Raw genomic sequence first — 26067 nt, forward strand, 5'->3', positions numbered from 1 at the left:
TCACCAAGGTCCTTCAATACTTTCAGTTACCCAATAATGCTAACTAGACGCTCAATAATGCTTCCCACAATGGGGGTGTTGGGTCTAGCAAACCTTAAGTCTAGTGGACCCTCAATATTATGGGCATCCCTCTTGTTGGTACTGCATGTGGTATCCTTTTGTTAGTGAAACTAAGAGTGTTATCCTAGTCATTACATTGAGGGATGCTCTTTATTAAACTCCCTTTCCTCACTGCATCGTATTGGTGATCCATTATTTCAGCTGTAATGTTGCTAGTACTGTATTTGAGAATCCTTTTGTTAGTGAAACGAAGAGTTTAATGCTATCCATTACATTTAGGAGTTAACTTTCTAGGTCTCTACCTTCTCAACATCATATAATAAATTATTAACAATCCATTATCTTTTTATATTTATGGCAGAGCTGTAGTCGAGTCCACTTGGTATGAGCCAAATCCAAGACCCTTCAAGTCTGAGCCGACTCCAGATATTCAAATATGATCACCTTTGGTAAAAATTCTTGACCTGTTATGATAATTATGCACCCAGGAGGAAATTTACCTCATGCTATAATTTTTTCGGACCAGATAAGTGGCAGCAAACTTTTCCTGGTTCATAAATGTTCAGCCCGGGCGCTCAACTTTCAAACCATGCAGGGAGAGGCAAAATCATATTCAAACCACGACCACTGCAGGTTAAAACGGGCTTGTGAGAACCCTGCTCTACTAAAAGTGATATTCTAGTTACATTTAGGATTGCTCATTAAGATTTTCAAATCATCATCATTGTCATGGTTGCTACTTTTTCTGATGTCATCATCATTTGTGAATTATTGTTATTGTTGCCATGTTACATTTGCCAGTATCAATTTTGCTTATTGTTCTCTCAAAATTGCAGAGTAGAAGGAAGAAATGTTAGCTAATAGTTATTATACCATATGTTCTTGGTCTCTAAATTGTTTACGCTGAGGTCAGTATGAACAGAAGTGTTTATAATAGTTTTCCTTTCTGATAAAGTATTTTCTGAATCATTTCATTAATTTTATATTTAAAATGGAATTTTCAGTAGGTGTTGGCTTCATTGAGGGTCAAAGGCTACTCAAGGTCAGTAGAGTAACATAGAGCATCTAACTCAACAAGGAAAAGTTGGTAGTCATATGTAGTGCATATAGGTTTCTGACATTGAGTACTATTCTATAAATTTGTACAGTATAGCAGAAGCCCATGTGAGATAACTAGATATCTGAAACTGAAAGCCATGTTAACATGATAGTTCAATATTGGAATGATGAATGGAAGTTTGTATGCAGGTGTATCATGTGCTGAGTGCTCTAAGCCAAGTCAAAGGTTATTTGAGGCCAATATAGGTAAAATCTGAAAACCTTCATGATCCCATACTATCTAGTATCTGACTAGTAGCTGCTTTAATAGCTGAATCTTAGGGCAATTAATATATTTATCAGAACAAGTAATGTACCTCAAAAGACTTCTTAAGCTCCTTTGAGCCCCATTCAATATTTCAGTGTATTAACTTCATCATTCTTTTAACAAATTTACTCCAAATTGCTAGTTTCATGTTCTGGCAATGAACCTTTGTCATATCATGTTGCATGAGTGCTGTAACTGGTTTACAAGCTTGCAAAAGTCTTAAAAGGAGGATAGGGTGTTGGGATAAATAGTTCAAAATAATATTAACAAAATTGTACCATATTTTGCTTTTCTTTTTTCCCATATGTTGCCACTGCTTGAATAAGACTAGTTGATAGGACTTTTTGTGAGCTCCACCTTTGACAACAAGGTACAGTAGACTTCAACTGCATCTTGTTGGCAACATCCTAGGAAAGTTTCAATAAACACAGATGTTTCTATAAAATGAGGAATCTGATGAACATTCCAATACTGCGAGTCTTTATTGGACATTTCAGCAGGAGGCAATAACCAATTCTGATATTGTTACATACTGTAGGTCCTTCATAAAATGCTACTTAAAGAACTGTATTACTTCCTTGGGAAGGTGAATTTTATTGTCAAATACAACATCAAATACAACCTGTCCAACTCCCCCCCCCCCCCCCACACCTCCATTTATCCCGAGTAGTTTACAGAAACTGGGACAGAACATTTTTTGTGGGAAACAAGGTTAAATAATGTTGTTTGAGGTATTGAGCATTTATCTATATGTCCCTTTCGAATCTAGATAGGAGGAAGTAGCAAACAATGCAAGGAAAACATGAAGTTCAAGTGGATGCTTTAATTGTTTTTACCCAAAACATTGCTATATTCATTGATAAATATAATCCACTTCAAATTCAGTACCGTTATACAACATGCAAAAGAGTTATGATATTGATGTACTTTCTGAATTTAGACCATTGCAGGTGAACAAGTTTAACATTGGTTTTTAATTTGACTCTATGTAGAAAACAGCGGTTACATAATGAACCTCAGATACAATGTCGTGTAAATACATGTTATTGCTAGGAGCTGTTTAACAAACAGTGAAAGAAAAATTTATTACTTGACTATCAAGAGATTCGCAGAACTCCACTCCTTCAACAATATTTACAGTGGTGCAGACTTCAAAGCAGTGCAAGGGCAACAACTGCCTATCTCTTTAAGAAATTTCCAAGTGCTTTCATTTCTTTTGAACATTTGCATATGTTCAAAAGAAAAATGACAAATTAAAAGATGTGGTCTTTTCAACTGTTACCACATCTCCCCCGCCCCCTCTCTCCCCCATCAAAAAAGTATTGCATGTAAGCAGTAACCCTTTTTGTACATGTGCAATATATGGGGCAGAGCCTTATTCATGACTTGACCAAGCCCTTTATCCATTTGAATAGCACAAGTTATATCAGTGGTATTCACATCAATGCCTCATAGAAAATGTGCCTCATGGTAAATTTTCTAGCTGATAGCATGAATGTGAATGAGCTGAAGTTGTAGAAGTTGCTTTGTTTATATATTTCTGAAAGTAACATGAAATTTCATATTGATTTTAATGAAAATATTTGCATTTATCAGTAATAAAACAGAAAGAAGACATAATGATTTCTGCTATAGTGTCTTATCTCTGCCTCTTATGTTAAAATTGTGTTCATTGGTTGGTCCTTGTACTTCGAACATATTGCTCCCTAACTCAGCAAACCCATATTCGATCTGAAGATGCTAATTCAGACAGCTTACTGTTCTAGCAAGTTCTCGACCAATTATATTGATGAATTTGCATCTGGATGAATTTGCACTGGATGAATTTGAATCATGCCAACTATGTAAGGAGCCATTTCTTTAAACCTTGCAAGACTGGTCTATAGAGTTTCCATGGGCGTCAACAGGTGGGGGACGGGGGGGACATGTTCCCCCCACTTTCAAAAGTGGAGGGGATATCATATCATTTGTCCCACCCACTTTTCAGAGCAGTTATTAAAAAAAATCACATGCATATGCGCGATTTTCTATCACAATTGCTGAGCTGATTCAAGTAGAATCTAACTTAAGAATCATTATCAATAAATTGCACTGGAAATTAGAACAGTGCTTGGCCCTTTATCCCCCTTCCTCCGATATTCACCCTCCCCGCTTCGTCCGAGACCTCTGATAAAAGTTTGTGCGATGTTTGAACGATGTTTTAGAGTGTTTTGTGGAAGCACCCCTTCTCGCCAGAAATGGAATTCCCCTTGCCCTACACTGTGAATCAGAGAAAACAACGACGCATTTCAACTTGAAAACAAGGCGAAGACCCCACCAGGAAGGTAATATCATATATTTTAGGCCCTACAGACAGTATTCTGCCTGTATGCAGGATATTATATGATACCAAACTACCGAAAATATTTCGTTTGAGATGGACGCTGTGTAATTCGTCTCCCTTGGTGTCAGAACGGCATCTTTCTACCAGTACTTTCTGTCGGAATTTAGTTTTGTGAGACAAAATTTCTCCTCACAGATCTGGTTCTGATGTAACTAAAAACGACTCAGGAAGGCCGTCTCCTGCGATCTAGGGGGTCTTATGTACCCAAAATTTTCTGGTACGCTACGCGCCAACCAATGGTGGCGCTCCGCTTAGATAGTATAGTGTCCCCCTCACTTTCTGAAACCTGCTGACGCCCATGAGAGTTTCAGCTAATTTAATACAAGCCGATCGATGAAGAATTCAAATACTGTGTAATCCTATCCTACTTCAAAGGTGTACGTGGTCGAAAGGTTTCCTAGTAAAATTACTGGTCCTTTCAGATCTGCAACTTCATCTTGAGAACTTCTTTTTGGTCACATAGTAGCTTGAAACAATTGAAAGTTGGAGACAGTACTTTGAAGATATGTGCTTCGGCACCATGTACCCAGTGGCGTAGCCACGGGGGGGGGGGGGGGGGGGGGTGGGGGGAGGGGGTGGGGGCGACAGCCCCATGAAAGCTTGTCGCCCGCCCACTGGGATTTTGGGTGTCGAAAAAATTACATGTGCGAAAAATATATCATTCATTGGTCTGCATGGTATCGAATCTCCATGATGACCACTCATGAACGACCCTTCGACCGCGGACCGGCAGTAGGCTATAGTTGCTGAAAAACCTGACGTGACATAGCGCATATGCCGAGATATGTCATGATATTTCAAAGCAACTTACCAGATTGTCTTTTTTCTTCTATTTCTCTAAACTACTTGATGACCATATCAAGACATGGGGATCTCAAAATAAAGGATGTTGTGAAACTTTAGAGCAGCTTACAAGGCCTGGGAAGTGTTATTTCCAACGATCTAGGAGGTCTTTATAGCTGAAAATTTCCCGTACGCTGAGCGCCAACCCATGGTGGCACTCCACTCAGGTAGTAACAAGACGCCCTCCCAGAAATTGGTCAAGCCCCCCCCCCCAAGCGCCCACCCCCTCCACTGGAACAATCCTGGCTACTTCACTGCATGTACCACAGGTTTATCTGATATCAAAGTGAAAGCGGCTTTCCACAAGAATAAAGAAAGCATATCTACATTTTTGTGTAACACCTACACAACTCAATCCCCACGCAAAGAAGACTACCTACGTATAGTTTTCATTGAGGATTCCAATAATTCCTGCAATTTCCTACCAATAACATATGGAAAGTCACTCCTGTTATCGTGGCGGAGCTAGGGTATTGGTAAGAGGGGGTGAGAATGGTCTGTATGGGCGCTTTCGACTTTATCGAAGCGGAGCGCCACCACAGGTTGGCGCAGAGCGTACAGAAATCTTTTGAGTAAAGATACTCCCTATATGGCCGGAAATGACCCTTTCCGGGCCTTGCTAATTTGCAGATAAACGAAGAATAAATAGGTGTCATCGCCAACAAAATGTGACAAATGTCAATAGGTAGATGAGAGCGCCATAAAAAAGTCAATAATCGCGAATAAGTAAAAAAAGTGATAAATAGCTGAAAAGGGCGCCAGCAGTCCATATGAGTCCGTTGGGGGGGGGGGGGGGATCCGCCCCCTGGCTGTATTGACGCTCCGCCACTGTTGGGAGCTCAGTGTAGGAAGAGAAGGGGGGGAGAGGGACGGTATTTTTTAACGGTTTGGGTGAGCATCTGCAATGATTCGTAATGACATGTTATCGCAAGCGTTCAACATGCTCAAATAAAAAGAATGAATGAGAAGGAATTCATATCACTTTTCAATCATTTTTTGAAACAAATTGAGCGAATTGATCGCTAGTAATCTTGAAATTGGTTTTATCACGGTCATTGTCATGTTTCTCATATGTACCTTTCACATATAAAGAATTCTGTACGTAATGTTATCAGAAATACTTTTAAAATGACACCAAAGAGATTAAAAATTCTTTTCGAACTTGTTAATAATATTGTCTTTTAAGAGACACCGTAGACATGTTGCTCGGTTGGGTTTACTGCAATAGTGGCAAATGGAGACCAATATCCGCACTTAGTGGACCTAATGTTATAGTCGTGCATTGACCTTGAACAGAGGGGCCTACCGTGAAAACGTACGGAAAATTCATCCTTTTATATCTCAGCGAGACAATTCCACTGGATACAATAATACGACTCAAAAGTCCTTAGATGTGGTCATCATAACAATCACAATAAAAGATATGTATGAAAAGCAGATTAAAGATATGATGGAAACTCAAATGTGGACCAAAAAACGATGTCCCTACGGATGCCGTTTAGTGACATTTACATAATTTGTGTGTAGTAGGTTCCTTAGCTCTTTTGTGGAAAAACTTTGTAATATGCTTAAAGTTGGTAGTTCATCCATGCTTTAGATTAATGAGAGACATAGATCATCACGTTTTATGAGGAGGGAGGCTATTTTTAAAAATCTGGGTAATAGGTACTGTAACTCTTTTCTTGGAGAAAGCTTGGAATATGCGGATAAGGAAGAAAGTTTCGAGTTCCTCCCACGCATTAGATAAATGAGGGACCTAGTTCATCACGCTTTGCAAGGATATCTAATATAATAGGTGTAAGAGAGTGATTGTAATGAAGGGAAGGGGAGAATGGGGGGGGGGTAAATGATGTTACCAGGGGGACCTAATAATTTGTCCTAAATGAGATTTAAAAAATTCATTAATGTAAGTAAATTTCATTACTGCCTGCTCTCGCTGATTTCTTTTAACCCCATAGAGCGGAGTGTGTGAGGTGAAGAAGGGTAGGGCAGGATGGGGGAGGGATGATAAATGACGATGTAACCAGGGGGCTGATAATTCGTTCAATAAGAGATTTGAAAATATATATATATGTAAGTTTATATCATTACTGCCTGCTCTCACTGATTTCTTTCAACCCTAAGTTACGCTTATCGGAAGACTATACGCCGATAATACAATTCTTTAACAAGGAGATGCTTCTAATTTATTAAACCGTGTAACTTTCACTAATCTATTTGGAAAAAATATGCTTTTAAGTTGAAAGACTCAGTTAGGATCAATTAAGTAGAACAAAGATCGTTGCGTGCTGCGTGTAACGATGAAGTTTCCTACATTGGGATGGAAGAGTATCACGGAGTGTAAGATTGAGTGGGAAGTTAAATGACGGTGTAACTGAGAAATTAAAAAAAAATCTTAGTGATAAAATCATTATTGCTTGCTCTTTGCTGATTTAACATTAGAATAAGTGTCTCTAATCATTAGATATTCCTTTAACATACGAGGTTCGGTTGGGGAAGGGGGGGGGACACTAGACGGATTGACGGGGAAGAAGATTGGGAGCCAGTGGCGGAGCTAGGGATATTGGTCAGAGGGGCGAGAAAGGTCTGTACGGGCGCTTTCGACTTTATCTAAGCGGAGCGCCACCACAGGTTGGCGCAGAGCTTACAGAAATCTTTTGAGTAAAGATACTCCCTATATCGCCGGAAATGACCCTTTAGGTATAGGTGTCATCGCCAACAAAATGTGACAAATGTCAATAGGTAGATGAGAGCGCAATAAAAAAAGTAAATAATCGCGAATAAGTAAAAAGTGGTGAATAGCTGAAAAGGGCGCCAGCTTCACATTTGAGTCCGCCCCCCCCCCCGCCTGACTGTATGGACGCTCCGCCACTGCCTGTTATGACATTAGAAACAAATACTGATATGAGATGAGTGTGGTATATACCTACTCACGACTGATAACAGTATTTTATAGTGCATGTTCTAGCCTTTTGACATCGTATGAATTAGTGTTTACACGGGTCCAAAAATCGGGAACCGGGTACCCGAGAGCCGTTACCCGTCGGGTATCCGGGTACCCGGGAAAAAATTGTTTACACTCGTGTATCACGATTTTCAAGAAATTACATATAATAAATGAATTATATTCTCTACAATGTTTTCATGTTCAAATACGTACATGTAAGATAAGGTATAAAACCTTCCTCAATAATTCTAGTTGCTTTTGTTTCTTTCATTAACTTGTTAATAACTTCATATAATTAACATCACTACTAACATCGCACTGCCGCCGCTGCTAATGCTTGCTCTCCACCTCTATCAGACCATACTAATATCCAATTTAGCTCTTAAACAGTTGCTACTACTACTATCTATTATGCAGGCCCAGGGTTCGCATTACCCGCGAGATCGCGCAATTTGATCGCATTTGGAATAAACGATTAGTAAAAAGCCACTTGCGACGAATATTTTTTAGTTCATCCGTCTATATTCCATAAACATCTCGTAAAATTCCTTATCAGCCTTTCCTTTTATGAAATGAACGAATAAATAATTATTTCTTGCACATGGTAGCCTAACACCACACTAAGTCAATGAGAAATATAGCTAGGCCTAACCATCTGTATATTCGCTGAAATTGTGACGCCGTTAAAAGATATCCATGGAATACTTTCATTATTACTGTTACGTTCGACCACATGGTTGCCTAACACCACACTAAGTCAATGGAGGAATCTAGCCTATACCGCTGAAATTGTGACGCAGTTATAAGGTATCCATGGAATACCTTCGTTATCAAGGGCATAGGAACCGGGGGGGGGGGGGGGGGCTGGGGCGCAAAAATATCACACTTTGCGTAGGATTCGGGTAATAAATCAGGAACCGGGTAGTATCGTGTCGGGCGGGTACCCGGGTAACCCGTGCAAACACTAGTATGAATCTAGCAGACAACGTACAGGTACCGTCTGGTACGATTATCCGTTTTGAGTGCTATTTAGGGGTTCTAGGACAAAATCCCCCCGGACAAAATCCCCCCGGACAATATCGCCCTGACCCATACAAAGCCTGCCTGCAACAACCAGGGATGGCCCAGGTGTGACAGTCAAGGCATGGGACATTGCAGTGGTTAGGGTACCGTTCAGGGGATTGGTCAGGGTACTAGTGAGGGTACTGGCGAGTGTTACTGTGAGGGTACCTGTGAGGGTACCGGTCAAGGTACTGGTCATGTGACTGGTCAGGGTACCGGTCATCATACTGGTCACTCTACCAGTCAGGGTTCCACTCAGTGTACTGGTTAGGGTACTGGTCAGGATACCAGTCCGGATACTGGTCAGGGGACGGGTCGGGAGATCATTGAGGGTAATTGCGAGGCTACCTGTTAGTGTGGCCATGGGATATAGCTCCATGGTGTGACATTTAAGGGACCGGTCAAGGTACTGGTCAAATTACTGTTTATTGTACCAGTACTAGTAAGGGTACGTGTCAGAGTATGTGTCAGAGTGCCTTTCAGAATACCAGTTGGGATACCGGTCGAGGTACCGGCCGGGGTACGAGCCGGGGTACAGTCCAGGGTACTGGTCAGGGAGGGGTACCGGTGGGGGTAACTGTCAGGCTCACTATTAAGGTACCGGTCGGGGTATGGTCGGAGTACTGGTCCGGGAACCACTGAGAGTACCACTGAGAGTACCAATGGAAATACTGGTGAGGGTACCGGATGTATTGGATGACGATACCGGGGACCGGGATGACACATTTTTGTAAAGAATTGATGGGATTTTTTATAGCTTGGGGAGATTTTGGCTTGGGTGGATTTTGTCCAGGGGGATTTTGGCTCTGGGGGATTTTGTCCTAGGGGGACTTTGTCCGGGGGGATTTTGTCCTGTCACCCTATTTAGGTATTAGTATTGGACCAAAAACAGTATTAATGTCGGCACGAAACAAACGTTAAAGAAAGGTCAAATGTTGTTTGTCCATCTCTAACATCCCTGGTGGAACCATGGAAATATTTGAAAATTGTCAGCACTGTGGCAAGTCCCCCAGACATTTTGATATGTTACCATTATAGTTAACAAATTGGGTAAAGCCTGTTCAGGGAATGATGATAAGCAGCCCCTCCACTTTTATGTTTTTGACAAAATACTATACACTCAAAGCCAGATTTTTAAAGCAAAAAAATTATGGCTCAGGAACTAATGGTATACTGGCAGTTTTGAACTAAAATCGACAGTGAATATTACATGAATTGCATCAGAACATAATTTAAGTAATGCATAAATGCATGCGCAGTTGCAACTGTTCACTGTATGTTTATTTTTTTTCACTCCTCAGAGGAATACTGCAACAAACAGTCAAACAACAAACAATTTTCAATTGATCAGGAAAACAACAGAAAGTGTCCATTTCTTTTCACTACTGTACAGTATACTGTGTTGCTGACTCAAAACATAAACAGAGATAGAGGCAGTGAATGCGATTGCTTAAAATTCATCAAAAATTGTTGACGATTTGTTTTTTTAAACTTCTACCCAGAAATCTGGCTTATTACCAAACACATACAGTAGTGGAGATTAGCATGATATTAAAAGACGAGACACAATAAAAATTGTACAATCATATTCAAGCAGTTGATTGTATTTTCAATCCCAGTTTATATTTTCCACAAGATTTATTTCACATAAACCAGGATACTTGCACTATTTCATGACCTCAATTTACTGACCTCTCTCATACATGAGAAACATTTTGGAAACTAACTTATACCTCAAGTATTTATCTAGACTTACCAGTATAGGCTGTATCTAATACCGTAACCAATGCAAATTACCACAATATCATGGAGTTTCCATGCTTGGAGGGACAAAATTATACACTATACCCCTGGATTGCACAATTTCATACCTATAGTTACAAGTGTTGTGGTTTTACAGTATGTTTCATTGGGCTGCACTAGGTTTCCATGACATTGGTGCTAGTTGCATGTGCCTTTGCTGTATTCACTCCCCTCAAATTTGAGGGGAAATAATTTAATTTTGTTTAAAGAATAAACTGGTTCTTGGTGTAATAAAAGACCACAAGCTTTCAGTAATTAAGTCAGGCCTAACATTGTAAACTTTTCCCATAGCATAACCCCTGAACCCCACTTGTAGAATTGTGAAACTGTGGTTCAGAAACAATGCAGTGTACCCCTGGAGATTTTGAGGGATAAAAGTTTGAAAGATTTTTATAATAGTAATCTGCTTAACAAATACCCTTAGTCCTGCACAAGTATCTGTGTGGTGGTTGTTGAAAATTACTGTACTATGGCTTGCTGATCTTGTTTGGAATACAAAATTAAAACATGAGAAATGCATTTAAGAACAGTTAAAGCAAGGTAAGGCAGCAAAATATCCAGTAACCTCAACACTTAAGCATCAGGACCACTTCAGTTGTATAACAAGTTCCATGTTCTTGACAAGCAGCTGCAAATGTTCCCTAATACTTACAAAAACATGTAGTGCCACAATGTCACCAAACTAAAATATTTCAAGAAGTACATTGCAAAAGAATGAGTCCATTTATACAGTTAAATATGTAGAAGACTTCCCATGAAGACTGGTCTGCATTCTCTTGGTTCTGTCTGCTTCAAGCTTATACTATTAATTTCCTCTATCTTTGATATGGTGTAACAGTGTAACATATCCTGGAACTAGTTAGTTTTCTGTTACTGCTCTGCATTTATGTGAAGCAAATACTACATTACTGTGCCAATCTAACAACTATTCCCAGCAACTTCCTAACTCCATTGAAAGATGTGCTGTGTCCCAGAGGATATACATGAGATGTGTGAATCTACTTCGCGATTTACAGGACATACTTTTGCTTTGCTTGGCATCGGCTTCTATGCAAGCATTTAATTGATAAGCCCAACAAGGAGCTACTGTATACCACTATGTACAGCATGATGAAAAGCTTGGTTGATGATTGTATTCACCCCACTGTAAACTGTGTGATAATCTTGCCTGGCATTTCTAATTAGAGCATATCCTTTGCTGTATTAGCCTGTAGATCTATCCATCTGTTGGTACAAAAAGAAAAGCTTTCTCTTAAAGATATGCTGATTTGGTCCCAATTATAGCACGCGCAATATAGCTTGGAATGTTTTGCGATTACCGATTAGACCTCACATGACCTCACACTCTACAAATGAAGAAAACAATGAACTGCTTTACAAAACTAAATCTCCTGTAATTCAGCCAATATTTTAATCATCTCACAACCTTTCATATATACTATTTTCACTGTAAATTTCAATTCGTTTATCCATCCCATTTTGGGCCCATTAATTCTTGATTCATCTTGCCTTGTATACAACATTACACATTTTATTTATGCAGCCATGCATTCAATTGGAGCTGAAACAGCTCCCTACCATAGCAAGTGCTTTTAAAAGTTGCAAGTCATTCAAGCTTTACCAATTGTAAAGGTTTCAAAATTTAAATATGCATGTACATTTTATGTGGACCTAGCCTGACAATTTGGTGTTGTCTTGCATTGACCTTTAAGATTAAAAACCAGAGAGTGGATATAGCTCTAGTGTAGTTAAATACTATGGACATAGAGGAAAAGATACCACCACATTAACCAGATCATACAAAAGTTTTCATCCCTTCTGATTGTTTCTTACTTCATTCCATAACTTTGGAATAAATTACCTCAGATGTTACTCGTATTTGAGATAATAGAGTCTTATGGTATCAAGTTTATGCGATGTCAAACCTACAGAATATTAACTTACTTTTTGGTTAATTCAGAAAATATCTTCCATTTTGCTGTCAATGATGCAGTAGGTCACCACATCAGTCTGTCCCAGGCGGCATCTGTGCTCTAGCTATGATTGCAACCGTTCCAATATTGACTTTTTCACTGCATGGCAGCTACATCGTACAGTGTTATTCCCTTGGATAGTGGGCTGTTGTCATTCATCTTGAGATTGAGAATGTTGATCATCAAATTTGTCTGAGAAAACATTAACAGTGCCAATCAAATAAATATCAAATGGTCAGAGTGTAGATGTGCATTATTTCAATTTTTATTGTACACTTCTCTCCAATATATTTTGGGCCAATACAGAGCTCAGATCTTTAACACTGAATATTGCACATTTAGTCAACTTGGTGGATCTAAATAGACTTAACAAAATGACTTACAGTATATGCAAGGGAGGGGATAGAAGGCTTTATAAATTTTTGTGTTATATATATTTTTGGAGGATGTTAACTTTTAATTAGGTGCACTCAGCTTTTGTAATAGTTACACTATGGAAATGTACTGACTCAATAACCTTTTGGATGCATGGCATTGTTATTTTGTACAAATTTTGGCTAGTTATAAATAAGACACTTGAAACACAATGTATCACTTGAGAGACTTAGATTAAAGGTATTCTGCATTGGCCCAAATTTGATGCTGGATTTTCTAGTATTATATCCTTTAACTGTTTTTATTGATACCCTCACTGGGATATTCAGACATCTTACAGTACAGTGGTGTTTAGAATGTCTGAGAATATTTTGAAGAGTAAAGACTTATAAGAACTTTTTGAAAAGTTCTAGCAGTTATAGCATCTCTTATTCAATACAGGCTACTTGTAAGTTGCATTTGCATGGTGACTTCAGTCTCTAATAATCTAGGCATAGCTACTGTACAGTATAGTAAAGGCTTCATAATTGACGCACCCCTGTAATTGACGCACCTTAAATTATTACTAGCAACGATACAGCAGGCCACCTAAACTTTTTTTGCAGTCAAACAGAATTACATATTTCATGAGTTTGAATCCATTTGAGGTATTTGCTGACCAAATTGTGGTATTTTTTAAGCTTTTAACACCCTCCCCCCAGTTTTGCACGTTTTTTGGCCATTTGGAAATCTTACACCCTTAAAATACCCAACATTACCTCAATATGATAACACTACTCTCTGGGACATGACCTGTCAGAGCTTAGAGGCTCAGAGCATAGCAAACAGCATCTAAAGTCAATGGATGTATACTAAGGCCTACACTACAGTTAGCTTATCAACAAATGTGTCAATTTAGGGGTATGAAAGAACTTGACACGGCAGACATTTTGTGGTCAAATTCTGCTCAATTGTACGGTGCATAAGCACAGAACCTTAAATATTTTGAGATCAGAACATTTCCGAGGAACTACACATATGAAAAACACATACAGTTGAGTAATTTGGATTTTTCCTTGATAGATATCATTGATCAAATCCTTAAGTGCGTCAATTAAAAGCCCACCATGCTACAGTATCTGGTCATGATTAGGGCAATGTACAGTAACATAATTGTCCAGCAAAATCTAAGGCCATATATGATACATACTGTACATGCACAGTAGGCTAAGAAGTTAAGCTGACCTATTTGAAATCTAATTTCTCTGGCAGTTGGTATTAATTTGTAGCTCAAACTACAGACCAGTTTACCCTTGACCCAATGCTAAGGTAGTGTTAGGACTTGGACTATGGCCCTAGGCTACAGTCGAACGTAGGCTAGGCCTTACAAGTTTTAGGCTAGAAGCTAGTCTAGACTATAGTATTGAAATATGGGTATGAACAAATAACGTGAAGCTGTATGCAACAACGTTATAATATCAACGTTATTAATATCACCAAACTTTATTGACTAATCTCATGGACCTTACCTGAAGTTGTTGGTGAGACGTTTTCGTGTTAACGGTACTTTTTTAAGAAAAAGTCAACAAGGAAAGAACCTGGGCACGAAAACCAAACTTCCCGGCGAACGACTGACCCGATCTCAAGCCCAGTCCCCTTACATCGGGAGGGAACAGATACTACACATCATCTTATATTAGCCGAAACTGTTATTGGGTTGCATGCAATGCAGCCTACGGGTATGCTTTAGCGTTAGCCCTGGCGTATACAGTGTACACAGTGTAGAGCGTATACACTGAATACAGGCAACTGCGGCTGTCAAGAAAACTACGGATGCCTGTACGTCAGGTCAACTTATATACCAACTGGGGGATATACTTTGAGAGCAAGACTTAGGTTTACCGTAAGGGTTTGACCAATTGGATTTTTCCTTGCCAAATGACCCAAAAAGTAGGTAGCAACTTATAACGACTGATATGCAGTCCTAGTACCATAAGGTATACTGATGTAAAATTTCAAGTTGATCCAATCATTTCACCTCAGGTAAACCTAAGCACCAACTTGGAGAAGTAAACGTAAATACCAATCCAGTGCTATATATATAGTTATATATATATATATAGTTATATATATATATATACATGGGCGGCGATCATATAACCCCCTTTCAAGCTCAGATACGGTAACCACAAGATGTCGCTCAACCACGAAAAACACCAAAACGCAACGGAACTCTCGAAGCACATCTGGCAGCTGAAACAGAACAACCAGCCATTCACTATCAATTGGTCGATCGCCAGCAGAGCCAAAGCCTATAACAACGAGACGAAGCGGTGCAACCTCTGTCTCGCTGAAAAACTCATCATTATCAACACAGACAAACGGACCCTCCTGAACAAACGCCCAGAGCTCATATCGAAGTGCCGCCACGAAAACAAGTTCTACATAAACAACTCCAGTCCAACCACCAAACACCGTCAAGGGAACCACACACAACTAAGGAGCGAGCACCGAAGGAAGGCAAAAAACCCCAACAACAGAACGGACGCAAAAGAGAATACACCAACAGCCGAACACCGAAGAAAGTCTAACAAACCCACCAACAGAACGGACGCAAAAGAGAATACACCGGCAGAACAATACACCAACAACTCTATAATCCCCGGCAACCCCGACGAGGATCCTATATATTCATGGAGCATAACGTGAAGCAGTACCGTACCTGCAGTACCGTAGCTTCACGTTATGGTCTGCAGTACCTGAGGTCCCTGGTTCAAACCTCGGTGTCGACACTGACACCAATTTTCACCCCGCTCCTTTCTCGTGGTAGGAAAGTGGCTACACGTGGAAAGCGGTACTCACGTCCTTCGGAGGGGACGTTAAATTGCGGTCCCGGGAGCAGGACTACACACCCCTGCCTCGTTACTTCAGGGCACTATTCGAAAAGAGAAGGCGAGTTTCGCCGGTGTCCTTCCACGCACAAAAACTTGGAACCTCAATAATTTCCGACTAAGGATTTCCTTAGTCTGCTGAAGCACCTTCGGGTGGAAGCGTAATACGAGGTGTATCATATCATTTATCGTGAAGCTACAGAGCGGTGAGGTGGCAGAACGGGAGAGTGCACGTCTGCAGTACCTGAGGTCCCTGGTTCAAACCTCGGTGTCGACACTGACACCAATTTTCACCCCGCTCCTTTCTCGTGGTAGGAAAGTGGCTACACGTGAGAAGCGGTTCTCACGTCCTTCGGAGGGGACGTTAAATTGCGGTCCGGGAGCAGGACTACACACCCCTGCCTCGCTACTTCACTATTCGAAAAGAGAAGGCGAGATTCGCCGGTGTCCTTCCACGCACAAAAACTTGGAACCTCAATAATTTCCGACTATGATTTCCTTAGTCTGCTGAAGCACCTTCGGGTGGGGGATAATACGAGGTATATCGTATCGTATCGTGAAGCTACCAGTTGTCTGACGATCGCTATAACGCGTGAAACTCCGAGTTACAACTACTATAGTGTTCCACTAGTCTCAACTAGTATCAACATATATTCCGCTCTGCCCACTGGACATAGAGCACTCTGCGCCAAGATAGACGCCAACCAACCAACTATATATATATATATATATATATATATAGTCTGTTCAAAGTATCTCTTTCGAGATCCGGCTTTAGGAATCACATATGATTTCAAGTTGGTTAGCATCATGTTTGATCTCTAGAGTAAGGCAGATATGTCAACAAAACAGAACTAGTATTGTTTGATACAGGTGGCAAAAATTACGACCTTCCTTACCGGTTTCGAACTTCTGGACATCAGTGTCTATAGCCTAGTGGTTAGGATGTCCGCATGTAAAGCGGGAGGCCCGGGTTCGAATCCCGGTGGTGGCTGGATATATTTTTCACTGTTCTGGATTTTTCAACTCACTACGGGGTCATATTTCTTGCGTTGCGGCACAGTATTGTATTAATGCATTTTTTATCTTAACTTTCTCAGTCTGCATTTGTGGTTAAGATAACAAAAGCAGACCCATTTCAATAAACAGTTACCAATCCTTTATTTCAGTTCACTGATCTCTTCTTTAGCTTAAGAGAGCCTTTAAACCCCTGTCATACTGGGGCATCCGCTAGATTTTAATACTTGAAAAATATATTCGATTGGCTATCGGCATCATGGAATATCTCTCACCAAGCATGGATTATACTTGAACACAAAATCGTTGCTTGATGTAATATTTTCCATGTTTCGTCGCAAATATTGATAATACATCGTTTTTATTGATCATTGCTTTGAGTGCCAATTGCCAGTGTTTTGGGCTACCATTGTTCCGTTTACTACAGGAATCGATTTTTAGAATGTACTTCGTACTCAAACGTTTACCTGTTGCAGTTATGAACATGATTGTGATACATTGTGTAAACATTTTACTTTGCTTAAGTACATTAAGTATAAAGAAATAGGAAGCAAATATTTATATACGAAGCCACACTTACTCGCGAAAGAGTTATAATACTCTTCTTGTTATTCTTAAACGAATATGGATGCCGCTGGTCTTCTTGCCAAAGAAACTAATCTTAAGGTTAGAAGGAAAAACCACGTCGAAATATGTCTAGATCGATGTAAGTGAGTCATTGGTTGCATGAAGGTTATTATCCTCGTGAACGACTGAAATAGTCGTCGTATAGGTGGAGTGGATAATTGTGGTATCCTTCACTATAAAGTTGATTATACTACCGTTGATTTCATAAAGCAATTAACAATTATGCAAGAACATTTACTCTCGTGCAGGATGCCCTTCCAATTAGCTAACTAAACACATTGTTTAAGCTTTCCAGGTCCTTTTTACAACGGTCTTGATCTTTACTTAATTCCTTAGTTTACGTCGTTCCCTTGTTTGGTTTATCTGTCTACCGGAATTTGACGATAGAGAGCATTATAATGTATCACTTCTTTTTAAGACCATATACGATGTCCCGTTTACCATCCAATACGACGGTTAGTCATCTATCGGTCTTTCTTCAGCTACATGGAGACATAACTAACATATATAAACAGTTAACTTTGTCGTTGACGTTTGATTTTATAGCTGGATTAAATATTTCATATTTGTCCCGTGACTTCCAGACCAAACATTATTGAACGTCTTCTTTAAACAACCTTCGTACTTAGTTGCCTTTAGAAAACTGTAAAATGAGATTCTCCAGGCACCAACATATAGTCTCTTATTTATCCTTAGCGTTAGCAAATATTCATAAAAAATAAATGCATTGAGCGATGGCTAATTAACTTTAGCATTTCTTCGTTGATTGTGCGCCTGACAGTCGCAGTCGGTTTTTAATAATTCTGTGGAATGCTATACCATGAAAACAACATGGCGGAATGCAGTTTCAAAATGGTTGTTGTCACAGTGGTTATCATTTGACGTAGATATGGACACCGCTGTACGCTTAGCATATGACATGTAAGAAAATCATTACGTCCACATTTCGTGGTTTAAAATGAATACAACGGAGTGGACTGTCATCTATAACATGTTTGAAATTAATGTTGGAATTAGCTGGAATGTGTGAACTATTATCTCTTATTATCACTAATAATTCAGTCAGGCGCCATAAAAACAATCCATTGGTTTGTGCAACCCACCCTCCCCTAACACTCCTTTTTTGACACCTGTAACGCCAGATAAAATTGTGAGAAATCCTTTTTCGCAAATATCAAATTATATATGAAACTTCATAGTCTTTACGTTGAAAGGGGATCGAAACCAGGACCCACCAGTACTTTTATAACGCCTATAGACTCGTAGCAACTTACAGTTCGTAGTACCATAAAAGTAGCTTCGTAACTAAAATATTTATCAACATGGTTACTTCGACTACTTACAAAGGTTTATTTTCTACATTTACTTTAAAGTTTATAATTCTTAGATGGCTTATATAGATTCATAAATCCCAGATTATCCGGCATAGGATATGTTTAACTCACTAAAAAACGATTGATGTTTCATGATTAGTTCCTTTCTAAAGTTACGTCACATCACGATACAAACTACGCTCGGCGCGTCTATTAATTTAACGGGGTATAAACAACATGCACTGTCACGTGACGTCTCTCAGATATCATGAAGCCCAATAATTAACCGTGAGAAACATGTAAATTTCAAGTGATGTGAGGGGTACACGTTATACATTTAGGGTGAATGTTACAATTCTAAAATAACTTCCATTCACAAATCAGACAGTCTGCATGCGCCAAGCCCTTCTAACGATGTATCCAATAACCTGATTGGTTGATTCATACCTGTGTTGATATGACACTAAAGTAATACTATGCAAAATAACTTACCTAACACATGTCTATGGTCATATATCAAACTGAGGGCGCTTGATTCGAGCTGCCTGTATATTTATATAGCTCATGTAGACTTATTTGTTTTGTTGTGTTTGAGATGTGTATTTGTAATTTATGTGACGTTAGACCGCATGCTGTTGTTATACTAACCTGCAGGGCTATGCTATCGTTTTGTAAATTAAAGAATTGGGAGAGCTATAAAACTCTTTAATTATGTCTGAGTGTTTTGGGTGTTTTCTTCTTCCTTTCTGCACTGACTGTCGTGTATACGTTTTGCACTCAGGTAACACAGAACCAACGGAAAGGCGTTGAAGCCTATACTATAGTAGAAGACTTTACATAGCATACGAAATGATATGCAAACCTATTCAATTGATTCACCGTTTATGAATACATTGACAGAAGAGTCCAGTCTTAGTCGATGCAGAGGTAACAGAGCAGGAATACAGAGGGTAGTTAGGCGCAAGAAACCCATATATTTCGTTGGGACAGACAATTCTCTGCAAATGGAGGAGGACTTATCCCTTATATTTCAAGGACTGGTCAGTTTGCAAGCCAAAGATATGTTTCATCATCCCTACACCGGATATTGAACTTATAGTTATTAGAGCACGGCCACGTTCCATTACAAGAAGTCTCAAATATTACTTCATTACGGTATACATACGACCATCAACAAATTTGGCTACAACTGTTCAAATGTTGAAATCCAAAATGACCGATTTGCGGAAAGAAAATCCACGAACATATTATCTTGTAGTTGGATATATAAATAGAGAACGTATATATGTCATCGAAATGATGGATGTATCAGAGATGGAAAGAACAATATGAACTGTGATCATGGTCTGTACATAAAATTAGTGAAGCCAAAGCTTAGTGTAAATAGCTAAAAAAAAACCTTAATGTACAACTAGTCCCATAGCTGGATCAGCCTATGTAAGCCTAGGTTTGCGTAACCTAGAATCATGGTTACCGACGGTCATCACTATAAGTAGCAGTTATGAGAACTGTCTCTTTTAATCATGTACTCTCAACAAAATAATACAAAATAAGCATATATGTGTTTGCAACTCAACAGAGAGATACTGCTGATATATCCTCAACTTAAGATCAAAATTGCAGAAAGACGAAAACAGCACAATTTAAGAACTTGTTAAGTTTTTAGGGTATGTAAGATGTAAAAGCTGTTGACAGTGTGGATTGGTGGTCAAACATGCAAAATAATTAAGTACTGTGTTTAATACCATGAGTAGGTGTAGACTTATACCACCAAAAGTTTACAAAGTACTTCTTGTGATCACCTTATATTAGGCCTAAAAGTTAATCTAAAGTAATCAATTTTCCTTGCCAACTGAGCATAACCTTTCTCAGATGTTATGCACAGTATATTTCTGGCTGTTAAAACTTGCAGACAATCCTTGAACTCACAATGGCGATAACTTGTATTAAATTGCCCATTTTCAACACAAACACACCAGGGGCTGTGCACCTCAGAAACAATGGCATACCCCCTCCCCTCCACCCACCATGTGTGGATCGAAAAAGTAAAACAACAATGAAAAAACGAAAGGTAAGGAGACGAGAGAATTAGGAGAGAATCTTAATTTCATGGATAATTTTGCAATGTAATATGAAGTAATACATTTACTAAAATTTTCTTTAAAAAAATGCGTAATTTTCGTCAAGTTTCGCCCGCACCCATTGTAGATAGTTGTCTAATTATCACCTCCTGTTAGACAGAATGAGGGACATAATTGTTCGCAACCCCAAACTCCCACTATCATCCATCCTCCACACTCGCAAGCCCCTGCATCATCTAATCGACCGGCCCGGCGTTACTCCTAGTTAGGCTATTATTAACAAAATGGTAAAATGGCGACTATTGTGATATGTTTGGTCTGCATCAATGCTATTTCAAGATAGTTACAGGCTTCATTCTAATGCCAACAAATTTGTAAATACCCCGGAGCTTCCGGGGATCTTGCCCCTTCATCCACGCCCTCGGGGAGAGCTTCGTTCATCCAATGCCACTTGCTGATAGTTAAATACTTCATTCTAATACTCACAGTTTTGTAAATACCACAGGGCTTTCCGGGACCTCTTCTTCTGGACCCCGTCGGACCCCTACGGCGAGGCATAGATCCCACGCCTTCGGGGAGCGCCCGCGCTTCCGCGGCGCTCTGGGCGACCTGAACCCCCCCCCACCAACCCAAGAATGTGCTGGGCCTCCCCAAAAAAAATTCCTTACTTTGAGAATTACTACCAGAACTATATCACAATTCTTTAGTTCGATGATTGCGTACTATTCAGATAATTCTACAAGAAATGTACAAGTTGCTCATTCCTAACGGATTAGTTAATGTATATATAGTGCTAAAACGTTCAAAAAAGGGACGTTGTGTGTATTATGAGTGTGAGGTGGGGGGGGGGGGGTTGCCCCTTCTCTGGAATCGTCCCTGTATGAATAATATATACTAAGAAAATTGACATTTACAAGAAAGGAGGAATGGCTGCTTGAGTTGGTTTATTTTCAGATAATTCTCCCGCACTTCATTTAATTTGTTTTGTTTTTTTAATCTAGCATGTTACTTTTATAGTTACAGAGCATTGAATGGTACATGTAGTCTTCCAAACTATTTTGGTTATAGCTTCCCAATGAATATTAAAATCATTGTACTTTATAATTAAACATTAGAGTGATAGACAACTGTTTACAGATATTTTTTGTAGTGAAAGCAAATATCTGTGTTGACATAATATCTACGTAAACTTTGCCATAATTTCCAAAACATTTTCACGTAATAAGCAAAGAAAACTCTTCCTCTGATAACAATACTGACACTATCAAATTGGCGATTGAAAACGTATATATATATAGGCCTTCTGAGGTGATCTTGGACATCGACAAGTTTACATAAGTACCAAAGTACTCTCCGGTAATACATTTTAAGTAACTGCAGTGGGACACTTAACGGATTATATATGAACAGAAACTAGGGCGCCCCTTCAGAACTAAAATAAGATATACCAAGTAACCGACGTGTCAATGCTTTAGGGGTATAGTGTTCAGCTAGTGAGAACTTCTGCAATGCTTTGCAGTATAGAGTACATTACTCTGGTGATTTAGAGTGTTACTCGACGGGGAATTATGATAAGTACGGGAACATGGGTATGCTACACTCAAAAAAATGAAGTGTTAAATTTGAATCGTAAAGTGTTGAATTTAACACCCCACCCTGTTTGGATTAGGGACAACACCCACCGGGTTAAATTAACACTTCAGAAGTGTAACATAATATAACACTTTGCGAGTGTTGCCTTAACAACACCCATACAAGTGTCAAAATAACACTTCCTGGTGTTGAAGGTACACTACAGGGAGTAAAATTAACACAATAAAGTGTTCATTTGTTAAAACTTCTGGGTGTCAACATGACACTTCAGGAAGTAAAATTAACACCATAAAGTGTTCATTTGTTAGCACTTCTGGGTGTCAAAATTGCACTTCAGGGAGTATAATTAACACTCTAGTGCACATTTTTTGGCCTTCTGGGTGTCAAAGTTCGGCTTCAGTGAGTAGAATTACCACCATATAGTATTCATTTGTCATCTGTGTCAAGATGATACTTAATGGACTCTCAACACACAATAGTGCTCTCTCGTTTATACTTCTGGATGTATATTTAACTGCTGGTTTGTAAAGTTTTACATGTTTATTATGTAACGCAAATACAATACTGTTATGTAAAATTTTGCCAGAAAAGTTTACATCGCACCCTTTTAGTAAATATTTTATACAGGTTTTAGGTTAATTATTACCTAGTAATTAGGTAAACAATATGGATGCATGTTTGAATCGCTCACAGCAGAAAGTTACATTTAAGAGAGAGCAAAAAGCAATGACAACACAAACAATTCAGAATGTGGGATTTTCAGCAATTAAACACCCTACTACCTTCCTATTCCAGAGGTCCATTTATTATATCCCATTAAATGTAAAACGAACAATTTAGGCTATAAAAGTATTGTCTTGTGGAATTAAGTCAACTTAAAAGTGCCAACATTTTCAAATGCTACAGTGCAGTTACTTGGTCTTTATTTGTCGAGTAGAGGATCGATGTTAGTTTAGTCCCGACAAAGCTGCAAAGTTTCATGCGGAAGCGTGGAATTCCAAAGATAAGAATAGAGAATATTTATAATGTTCTGTGACTTTTATTCCTTCACTACTCCTTCACTCAATCTCTCAGGTCTTCATCAGTTTGCAGTCACTTCACTCAGCCACACCCTTCATTTTCCCAACAGCCAGCACAACAACACACAAGGCCAATATTCCAAGTCAAAGTCAAAGTGAACAGTGAACTCCCTTCCTCTCACACAATATCATAAGTAGTCTGTACATAGCATACACTGTAGAAACACACACACACACACACACATCTCTAACCCCTCTTGACCCCCATCTCCCCTTATCTCTCCTTCATCCTGCCTGACCTACATAAGCACCAACTTTCGAACTTTCACTGGCTCACGCCCAAGAATTCCATCTCCATAGCAATAATATTTACAAAGTATAGTTAAAGAGGTATATTATAGAAATAGAAAGTTGCGATATATAGATTGTTCATGGTTATAGAAATAGATAGTTGAGATATGTAGATTGTTCATGGTTATATATATAGTCTTTAAGTTTGTTCTCGACATTATTTTTTTGCACATGCCTTTTGGTTTCTAGATTAAAGACAAAGAAACAACTCTTCCCAAAGTCAATTTCAAATAAGCAACAACTTTAGAAAACTTCTGATCCATGGGATGAGAAAACATGGAGTGCTGTGTATGATGACTGCTACACTACAGTGACTATGTCTTTGTTGTTGGCAAATGCCTTTTGGTATTCCAGATTAAACGCAAGAAACAACTCTTCCCAAAGTCAATTTCAAATAAGCAACAACTTTAGATATATGCTGATCCGTGGGATGAGAAAACGTGGAGTACTGTCTATGATGACTGCTACACTGCAGTTACTTTGTCTTTGTTGTTGGCTCGTGCCTTTGGTATTCCAAATTAAACAAAAAGAAAAAACTCTTCCCAAAGACAATTCCAAATAAGCATCAACTTTACATACATTCTGATCCGTGAGATGAGGAAACATGGAATTCTGTCTATGACAACTGCTAAACTGCAGTAACGTTGTTTTTTTTTGTCGGCACGGTGAGCATAAAAATCTCGAATCTGGTTGTGTTTCACACCACCAGGCAACTTGTAGACAACTTTTTGGAAAAATTCCCAGGCACCGAGACTTGCAATTTGGTATAATTCAGATTTAACACGTAGAATAATTTGAAGCAAACATCAATGGCTTCATAAATGTCCTCTGGGGTAGGGCATGTCTCTGGATGATCACAAATGACTGCTTGGGGTGTATTTTGCTTCCTCCAAGAAGTAACACATATTGCTGAGGTCTTTCTGAAATCTTTTGCAAATAGAATTCCAAGTTGATGCTTCCTAAGTAACAACAAAGAAAAGAAAAGAAAATTCCCATCATAATGAAGTTGTGTTAAAACCTTGGAGCATAAGCAGTTTTTTACATGTACCCCTCACAAAACATGAACATTCCTAAAGAAAATGCACACAATTTAATCAGTTGTGATTCTAACTTCTTCAAGTACGTTTGAATCTAGAAAGCCAGATGGCCTATAGTGATTACTTGTCAAAACAGGAACTTGCATTAAACTTTCATCAGACAAGGTAGGCAACTTTTATAACCAATGCATCATGTTAACAATGCTTAAAACAATGCTCACTCCCACTGTATGCAATTGTGTAGATTGATAATGAATTATAACAGCTAGATCACTTCCATAAGATATCTAAATTATAGTTGGGCCTAGGCCTAGGTCTAAAAGTATCACCAATCCACATCAGCTTCGGCCTACTTGCTACAACTTACAAGCTAAAATGGCAATTAGTGGTAATTATATATTGCATTACATGAATATATGTTTATCCCTTATTGAACATAGTACCAGCGTAACTATAGGCCCATGCCTGATGCTATTTAAAATGCATTGTCTTGAAATAGCCTAAGTATACCCTACTACTACTAGTACTAGGCCTAGTAGTAGTCCTACTTAAAAAAGTGACTCGCAGGGTATACGAAGTTACGGTTAACGCACAAAAGGGAATAGAATGCACTAGATTACAATAAAGGCCTAGACCAAAGTCCTCCGTCCGTCCGAAGGCAATTCCGTTTAATGTTTACTTGTATGTAGGCTACACTGATTCGTTGACAATTATGAGTTGACTATGACAAACAGCAGCTAGCCTATTATATTAACTTATAGTATGACTTTAACGTTAGGTCTACGTAACGCAAGCGATTCAAATGCATTCGTCTACCCAGCTTAGTCGTGGGTCTCTAAGCATATCTCGTAATTGTCACATACACTTACATAATATCAAAACATACCTTCGAATTTTTCAATCAATTCTTCCAGGCCCCAGTCTCCTATAACGTCATTTTCATGCCATTGTAGCTCGTTATCGCACACTGAGTACGTAACGTTTGTGGCTTGAACGTATATATGGCTGTGGTTACTATAGTACATTTAGTAACGATAAATGTCGACAAACTGGTACAGGTATTGCTAGGTACGGTAAATGGGTGTTCACGGTACTAAGAATCCAGCTGACGGGAGGTTTGACCAATCAGAATGCTCGAACTGAAAGTACACTTCTGCAGGTGTTAAAAAATCCACGCTACATAAATTATGTAACCCTACTCAGGGTCAGAGTAACCCTTCAGGTGTAGGGTGAACGGTTACACCTGGAAAGTGTTAAAATTCAACACTCCATTTTTTTGCGTGTACCCTCTACACACAACCTCCTGCCAGCCCCCCCTTTTTTTGGTTCTCGCCAGAGCGTCACTAA

General features: G+C 39.1%; 1 protein-coding gene across 1 annotated transcript in view; it reads left to right on the forward strand.

The window, feature by feature from the left end:
• LOC139974070 (retinol dehydrogenase 8-like) overlaps positions 1-26067 on the forward strand; it is an 81395-nt gene that overhangs the window by 44363 nt on the left and 10965 nt on the right. The window lies entirely within an intron of this gene.

Source organism: Apostichopus japonicus, chromosome 9 (assembly GCF_037975245.1).
Source record: "Apostichopus japonicus isolate 1M-3 chromosome 9, ASM3797524v1, whole genome shotgun sequence".
Lineage (NCBI taxonomy): Eukaryota > Metazoa > Echinodermata > Holothuroidea > Aspidochirotida > Stichopodidae > Apostichopus > Apostichopus japonicus.